Raw genomic sequence first — 9459 nt, 5'->3', positions numbered from 1 at the left:
AGTTTATAATGCCTGTGCTGTTTACATGGAAAGAGTGAGAGCAGGCTTCCATGGGCAGCGGCACGAATATAAAGCACTCGTATATACCCATGTACATATACAGAGCTGAACTTTTATTTTGCATATTAATAGGAGAGACCAGGCACAAAACTCAATCATGCATTAAAGGAAGGGGGCTGCACCGAATCCACTATTTTGGATTCAGCGAATACCGAACCGAATCTTTATTTGCATACCTTGTTTTGTGACAAAAAGTCAAGCGATTTCCCTCCCCGTCCCTAATTTGCATATTCAAATTAGGATTCGGATTCGGTTCCGCTGGCTAGAAGGATTTGGCTGAATCCGAATCCTGCTCAAAAAGGCCGAATCCTGGCCGAATCCCGAACCGAATCCTGGATTTGTTGCATCCCTAATTAAAGGAGAAGGAAAGTCTTCTTTCACTTGGGGGTGCCAAATGTTATGCACCCCCAAGTGATTGTATTTACTTACTTGAAACTCTGGACTGGTGCTCTTATCAGCAGAAAACTGCACCGGCCCGGGGTTATACCAGTGAGCACCATGGAGCGATCCTCTTCCGGCTTCTTCTTTCTTCAAATTTCCCGGGGCAGACACATGTGCATTTGAACGAAATAGCGACTTTTTAGTTAAAGTTCGACTTTCCACTTTAATGCACCTGCGCAGCCGCAAGAAGAAAGAAGAAGGTGGAAGAGGATCGCTCCGTGGTGTTCACTAGAAGAACCCGGGGCCGGTGCAGTTTTCTGCTGATAGGAGCACCAGTCCAGGGTTTCAAGTAAGTAAATAAAATCACTTGGGGGTGCCTAATATTTGGCACAAAAGAGCCCATGATTAAGTGCCCCAAATGGGTACGAAACACATAGGGCGGATGGAGATGCTAATATACAATTTTAACTTTGTAGAATAAAAATATATTTTTCAATATATTTTCTCTGATCCTGTGGATCCATTTGAGCCCTGCTTCCTCTTGATATCCTTTAACATTTGGCACACCCAAGTGAAAGAAGTCTTTCCTTCTCCTTAATAATACATGGGGAGGTGCATTTATCAAGGGTCCAATTTCGAATTCATGTGAGTTTTTTTTTAAAACTCCTATAAACTTAAAAAGTATTAATAAAGTTGAATTTTCTCTGCTCGGACGAACTGAATCGACCCAAAAACTCGAATTAGTTTCTAATTAGAAAAACTCGTATCAAATGTAAAAAATTTGAATGTCAGGAAGGCTGCAAACATCACCAAATTAATCCCTGGACCTCTCCCATTCACTTATACAGCAATTTCGCAGGTTTAAGGTGGCGAATAGTCAAATTCGAGTTCTTAAAGGCCACAGTATGATAAATCTTGGAATTCAAATTAAAACTCGAGTTTGGATAATTAACAATTTGATTTTGACCAAAAAAAATGGAAATTTAAATTCGAATTTTCACTTCGACACTTAAATCTGCGCCTTAATATTAATGGGGATGACGTGGCAGGTGGGAAACCTGGAAAAGAAAAGAGGCCCCTGTCCTGAAGAGCTTACAGTCTTAATGAGGTGGGTGACTTTCAGACATAAATGGGTAGGGCATTAATAGAGCTGTTAACAACAGTTAGGGCTCTGACTCACAAGTTCCAGAATTAAATAATGAATTAATATACAGACATTGATGGGAAGTAGCAGTGATCAACGTTGGACTGGACCAATGGGACACTGGGAAAAACTTGGTGGGCCCCGTCAACCCAGACCGGATCCCTACCCCTTATGTGACATCGCTCCCCAGCAGCCCTCAATCCCCCAAGGTGCGCACACTGGGGTGCAATATTGGCAGTATATTTTTGTTTAATTAAAGAAATTATTCAGTATAAAAATAAAAACTATAAATTAGGTTAATTAGAAAAAATTGTAATGTAAAAAAGCTGGAGTGACTGGATGTGTAACATAATAGCCAGAACACTACTTCCTGCTTTTCAGCTCTCTTGCTTTCTACTGATTGGTTACCAGGCAGTAACCAATCAGAGATTTGAAGGGGGAGGGCACATGGGACATAACTGTTGCTTTTGAATCTGAGCTGAATGCTGAGGATCAATTGCAAAGTCACTAAACAGTTATGTCCCATGTGGCCCCCCTTATAGTCACTGACTAACTCAGAGTTAGAGAGCTGAAAAGCAGGAAGTAGTGTTCTGGCTATTATGTTACACATCCAGTCACTCCAGCCTTTATACATTACATATTTGGCTAATTATCTATATTAGACACATTTTTTTTTATTTTGCACAGCCTATCTATTTACCCAGTTTTCATTTTTATACTGAACTGTTCCTTTAAATGGGCCTGTTTATACTTTTTTATCAGGGGGCCAGTGGGTTATTTTGGAGGGCTGAATATCTAAGTAGCATGAGGTCTCATACTTCCTGATGGCAGCCCTAGGGCTGGTTTTATTGCTGGTGTGCCCTTAGGCCCTACTTTCCAAGGTTCAGCTTCAAAACATATTCACTGTCTAACACCATTGGTGCTGCTGCAGGCCATAGTGGTGACATGTGGTACTGCGATTAACAGCAAATTACAAAGCAATCAACTTATAGACTGAGACCATCCCATCCAAACAGAAATAGCCGAGATGAATGAAATATGCAGATAGGAACAGGTTGCTAGAGCTTGACCAGTAGAGGTTTGCAGGTTTAACCAGAGAACAGCTACAGATACAGGTTGGGTTGAAATAGATCTGATTACCTGCAGTACCGCTTTCCACCATTTTTATAAAGAGGCAGATCATTTCTATAGACTACAACAGAACAGCACCACGGGGTATGGCTTGTGCAACCTTATGGGCAAGCAAAGTAACTGTCATTTGCAGAATAATTTGCAATGAAAGCAATTTCCCAGAATCAGCAGACTCTTCACTTAAAAACAACATATATTTCTGAGGAGCCCTGGCTGAAAGCATTTCTCACATTCCCTATCAGAGAGACAGACACTTATTGCCAAGGGAGAAGCTGGAGTGCAACACAAAGCCTTGGCATAAAGAAGGGGAATCGTGATCAGACAGTGGAAACCGCAGATAATGTAATTACCTACCTGAAATGAGCACATTGATAAGATCTAAAGGGGTGAGCCTGGAACATGGAGACAGGGTCGTTATTATAGTCCTCTAATAAGCTGGCCTGAGATTCTTTTCCAGGTAGTTAATAATGTGACCTGCGTTTAATTCCTTCTCATTAGCAGCAGAACTGAGAGCTGATCAACTGTTTGGGGTCTTTCTCGCTCTGCTCATCAGGGCAGCAGTGTCGGCTTTTCTGGAGGGAGGTGCTCAGTTGTATTGCTTATGTTTTCAGCTCAGCACAAAGGGACATCACCATAACCAGAGACAGTGTTAAAGCTGTACTAAGGGGTCCAAGAAGGGGTGACTGCCCTGGGCCCACACAGAACATCAGTAGCAGGACCAGTACTAGGAGAAAAATGTAGGAGAGATGGTGTCTATAGTATCAGTGAGATAGTAGTCTCTGGGAAGTGAGTGTGACTGTGGGATAGCAGGTATAGTAGGGAGAGATGGTGTCTATAGTAACAGTGGATAATAGTCTCTGGGAAGGGAGTGTGACTGTGGGATAGCAGGTATAGTAGGGAGAGATGGTGCCTATAGTAACAGTGGATAATAGTCTCTGGGAAGGGAGTGTGACTGTGGGGATAGCAGGTATAGTAGGGAGAGATGGTGTCTATAGTAACAGTGGGATAATAGTCTCTGGGAAGGGAGTGTGACTGTGGGATAGCAGGTATAGTAGGGAGAGATGGTGCCTATAGTAACAGTGGATAATAATCTCTGGGAAGGGAGTGTGACTGTGGGATAGCAGGTATAGTAGGGAGAGATGGTGTCTATAGTAACAGTGGATAATAGTCTCTGGGAAGGGAGTGTGACTGTGGGATAGCAGGTATAGTAGGGAGAGATGGTGTCTATAGTAACATTGGATAATAGTCTCTGGGAAGGGAGTGTGACTGTGGGATAGCAGGTATAGTAGGGAGAGATGGTGTCTATAGTAACTTTGGATAATAGTCTCTGGGAAGGGAGTGTGACTGTGGGATAGCAGGTATAGTAGGGAGAGATGGTGTCTATAGTAACTTTGGATAATAGTCTCTGGGAAGGGAGTGTGACTGTGGGATATCAGGTATAGTAGGGAGAGATGGTGCCTATAGTAACAGTGGATAATAGTCTCTGGGAAGGGAGTGTGACTGTGGGATAGCAGGTATAGTAGGGAGAGATGGTGCCTATAGTAACAGTGGATAATAGTCTCTGGGAAGGGAGTGTGACTGTGGGATAGCAGGTATAGTAGGGAGAGATGGTGTCTATAGTAACAGTGGGATAATAGTCTCTGGGAAGGGAGTGTGACTGTGGGATAGCAGGTATAGTAGGGAGAGATGGTGCCTATAGTAACAGTGGATAATAATCTCTGGGAAGGGAGTGTGACTGTGGGATAGCAGGTATAGTAGGGAGAGATGGTGTCTATAGTAACAGTGGATAATAGTCTCTGGGAAGGGAGTGTGACTGTGGGATAGCAGGTATAGTAGGGAGAGATGGTGTCTATAGTAACATTGGATAATAGTCTCTGGGAAGGGAGTGTGACTGTGGGATAGCAGGTATAGTAGGGAGAGATGGTGTCTATAGTAACTTTGGATAATAGTCTCTGGGAAGGGAGTGTGACTGTGGGATAGCAGGTATAGTAGGGAGAGATGGTGTCTATAGTAACTTTGGATAATAGTCTCTGGGAAGGGAGTGTGACTGTGGGATATCAGGTATAGTAGGGAGAGATGGTGCCTATAGTAACAGTGGATAATAGTCTCTGGGAAGGGAGTGTGACTGTGGGATAGCAGGTATAGTAGGGAGAGATGGTGCCTATAGTAACAGTGGATAATAGTCTCTGGGAAGGGACTGTGACTGTGGGATAGCAGGTATAGTAGGGAGAGATGGTGTCTATAGTAACAGTGGATAATAGTCTCTGGGAAGGGAGTGTGACTGTGAGATAGCAGGTATAGTAGGGAGAGATGGTGCCTATAGTAACAGTGGATAATAGTCTCTGGGAAGGGAGTGTGACTGTGGGATAACAGGTATAGTAGGGAGAGATGGTGTCTATAGTAACATTGGATAATAGTCTCTGGGAAGGGAGTGTGACTGTGGGATAGCAGGTATAGTAGGGAGAGATGGTGTCTATAGTAACATTGGATAATAGTCTCTGGGAAGGGAGTGTGACTGTGGGATAGCAGGTATAGTAGGGAGAGATGGTGTCTATAGTAACTTTGGATAATAGTCTCTGGGAAGGGAGTGTGACTGTGGGATAGCAGGTATAGTAGGGAGAGATGGTGTCTATAGTAACTTTTTGATAATAGTCTCTGGGAAGGGAGTGTGACTGTGGGATAGCAGGTATAGTAGGGAGAGATGGTGCCTATAGTAACAGTGGGATAATAGTCTCTGGGAAGGGAGTGTGACTGTGCGATAGCAGGTATAGTAGGGAGAGATGGTGTCTATAGTAACAGTGGATAATAGTTTCTGGGAAGGGAGTGTGACTGTGGGATAGCAGGTATAGTAGGGAGAGATGGTGCCTATAGTAACAGTGGATAATAGTCTCTGGGAAGGGACTGTGACTGTGGGATAGCAGGTATAGTAGGGAGAGATGGTGTCTATAGTAACAGTGGATAATAGTCTCTGGGAAGGGAGTGTGACTGTGGGATAGCAGGTATAGTAGGGAGAGATGGTGTCTATAGTAACAGTGGGATAATAGTCTCTGGGAAGGGAGTGTGACTGTGGGATAGCAGGTATAGTAGGGAGAGATGGTGTCTATAGTAACAGTGGATAATAGTCTCTGGGAAGGGAGTGTGACTGTGGGATAGCAGGTATAGTAGGGAGAGATGGTGTCTATAGTAACAGTGGATAATAGTCTCTGGGAAGGGAGTGTGACTGTGGGATAGCAGGTATATTAGGGAGAGATGGTGCCTATAGTAACAGTGGATAATAGTCTCTGGGAAGTGAGTGTGAATGTGGGATAGCAGGTATAGTAGGGAGAGATGGTGCCTATAGTAACAGTGGATAATAGTCTCTGGGAAGGGAGTGTGACTGTGAGATAGCAGGTATAGTAGGGAGAGATGGTGCCTATAGTAACAGTGGATAATAGTCTCTGGGAAGGGAGTATGACTGTGAGATAGCAGGTATAGTAGGGAGAGATGGTGCCTATAGTAACAGTGGATAATAGTCTCTGGGAAGGGAGTGTGACTGTGAGATAGCAGGTATAGTAGGGAGAGATGGTGCCTATAGTAACAGTGGATAATAGTCTCTGGGAAGGGAGTATGACTGTGAGATAGCAGGTATAGTAGGGAGAGATGGTGCCTATAGTAACAGTGGATAATAGTCTCTGGGAAGGGAGTGTGACTGTGAGATAGCAGGTATAGTAGGGAGAGATGGTGCCTATAGTAGCAGTGGATAATAGTCTCTGGGAAGGGAGTGAGAGTGTGGGATAGCAGGTATAGTAGGGAGAGATGGTGCCTATAGTAACAGTGGGATAATAGTCTCTGGGAAGGGAGTGTGACTGTGGGATAGCAGGTATAGTAGGGAGAGATGGTGCCTATAGTAACAGTGGTGATAGTAGAAGGAAGGGACAGTGATTGTGTGATTGGAACATGTAGCCCTGGCATTCTCAGCTGAACTGTAATCTACAGTCTGTTTTTAATGAAGGGTTAATTAGATGTGCAGGATGTGGATTTAATATGTGTTGGGCTTTAAAGGGACGAGTCTGCAACTTCAGTATAAAAGGAAAGCAGTGTAAAGAGACACAAAACTGCTCATTAAATGAGTGAATACACCACTAAAAAAACTGATTATTTTAATTCTACATAAGGATTTGTTGGACGGTAGAACACATTCTGTACTGGTACTAGTCCTTTAGTGTGGAGGGAAGTGCCATAAGTGGATGCCCTAACGAGTGGGCAGGGGGAATAAAAACTCTGTGCCAGGGTAAATCAAGGTGATAAACAGTTTTCCAGAGCTGGTATATAAATATATGCCCTTCCTTACCCTAGAAACCTCACTGAGACACTCCTAGGGGGTTATTTATCAAAATCTGAATTTATCTCGTTATTTTGTGAAATATACTCTGACCAAATCTGCACAGGTTATTTCCCCTTCATTTATCAATACATTTCCCCTGAAAAATTACAGTGTGGGAAAAAACTTGAAAAAATAGTGAAGATAATAGGAAACTTCAAAACATATGAATTTTTCAGATTTTCAATTTTTAAAATTTTTCCCAAAAATCATGAAATCTTCATATTTTTGCACGAAACCCAGCGCAGGTCAGGACTTCTCCCATTTACTTATATACAACCTCGGCAGGTCTGAGATGCCAGATTTTCGGATTCAGACTTTTTCCATCCTCGGGGTATAATAAATCACGAAAATTCCTTTTTTTTAAAAAAAAAAATCATATTTTATGGTAAAAAAAATTAGAATTCTTCGAGTTTTTTACATTCGGACTTTAATAAATAACCCCCCTAGTGTAGCTATTCTGTGTCTCCAGTTTACTCACACCCCTTAGTATGGTGGGGTACCTGTACCTGCACCACTGTTTAACAAGCTGGTACCAATATAACAGTTTAAAATAAACCTTTTAAATTAGTATTTATAATAAATGTTGCTGTCACTCAGGGCCGCCGACAGGGGGTAGAGTTGTAGGGGGCCCCAAGGGTAAGGGGGGGCCTAGCCACGCCACACTTACTTGATTAGCCGGGCCCCCCATCTTTCTGAGAGCTGCTGACTTCGGGAAGGCCTGGACGTTTAAGGGGCCCTGGCCACCAATTTTCTTATAATGTAGGGTGGGGCCCTGGCCACCAATTTTTTTTCTCATGTGGGGTCCTAGTCACCAATATTTTTTAGTGGGGGCCCTGGCCACAATTGTTTTTTTATGGGGGGCCCTGACATGTGGGAACCCTAGCCACCAATATTTTTTTTGTTTTTTTACTGTGTGGTGGGGGGCGGACCTGTGGAGTGTGGAGGGCGGACCTGTAGGTGGGGCTTGTGGTGGGCGCAGTCCAGGGGGCACAGGAAATGTTGTCGTATGGGGCCCTGCGATTTCTGATGGCGGTCCTAATGTCACTTATTTACCAGGTCAGCCTGTAGCCCAGTGTTAATCCAACAGCCAGAGGGTCACAGGCCAGACCCCACAGCTTCACATTGGGCTTGGCCGTAGTATTGGGCAGAAGCGTTTATTTGAGCTGATCTCAACACTCGGGAGAATAAAGGGTCCCCGTGAGTTATCCAGTTCTTCCCTTCTTATTGAGCCTGTGTGTTTAGAAACCTTTGCAAGGAGAATATTTGGCACACGCAGGAAGGTTTAATACCTACAAAGCAGAATGAAAGAACAAAGCTCTGTCTCCTCCTTTTTGCACTCCAGCATTGCGAACATCTTGTTTCAGGGATAATGTGTTATTAAAACCACCCACCCTAATACTCCGTGCTTTGCCTGCAGCCATAAGGTGGTGCAGCACCTGGAAACCAGCTCAGTTCACTTATTCACACAGCAATAATAGGCAGGAGCTTCTTCAGCTGCAAATACCAGTGTCTATTCAATTCGGGGAGAGGTTAGTGCCGGGAACAAAAAACATATACAAGTTTTCACATAAGCTCGTGTTGGCAAAGTTACTGCCATCCTGTAACTCTTGAAGGACTATACTAGTAAGGTAGTTCAACTAGAATTTACCCTTAAACGTGTCTCAGTAACATGTTTTTACCCCAGTTCTTGTTTTATTACCCTGCCCATTTACTAAAGGGGTCATCATTTGGCAAGTCATTTCTTCTAAACTGTGTTAATTAATCTTGACCTTCTCGGTATCCTGTTTAATTTCTCTGCAACTTTATTCTTATATGAGAACTGACTCTTAACCAAGAGGTAGTGTTACACTGTTACACCTTAAGTTTTGGGCTTTATAACTTCACCAAGGCACCCACAGCCCTTTAGCAGTAACATTTGTGCCTTCAAAATAACCCCCTCGGTTTTTTTTTTTCTGAATCGTGGCACAAGCTCTGAATTTAGGGCCCCACTCAGAACACAATATATATATTCATAATCTAAAAGTCTTGGTACAAGGCTAATAATTTAGTGTCACATTACGGGGCCCATTTACTTAGTTCGAGTGAAGGAATAGAGGAAAAATAGTTCGAATTTCGAATGGGTTTTTTGGCTACTTCGACCATCGAATGGGCTACTTCGACCTTCGACTACGACCTTCGACTTTGAATCGAACGATTCGAACTAAAGATCGTTTGACTATTCGACTATTCGATAGTCGAAGTACTGTCTCTTTAAAAAATTCTTCGACCCCCTAATTCGCCACCTAAAACCTACCGAGGCCAATGTTAGCCTATGGGGAAGGTCCCCATAGGCTTTCTAACAATTTTCTGATCGAAGGAATATCCTTCAATTGATGGATTA

The 9459-nt window shown here is 43.2% G+C and overlaps 1 protein-coding gene across 2 annotated transcripts in view; it reads right to left on the bottom strand.

Moving 5' to 3' along the window:
• The window catches only part of zbtb7c.L (zinc finger and BTB domain containing 7C L homeolog), a 97895-nt gene that overhangs the window by 16786 nt on the left and 71650 nt on the right, over positions 1-9459 (bottom strand). The window lies entirely within an intron of this gene.

Source organism: Xenopus laevis, chromosome 1L (assembly GCF_017654675.1).
Source record: "Xenopus laevis strain J_2021 chromosome 1L, Xenopus_laevis_v10.1, whole genome shotgun sequence".
NCBI classification, from domain to species: Eukaryota; Metazoa; Chordata; class Amphibia; order Anura; family Pipidae; genus Xenopus; species Xenopus laevis.
Note: the sequence above shows the minus strand (reverse complement) of the source record. Positions and strands in the feature narration are given on the sequence as shown.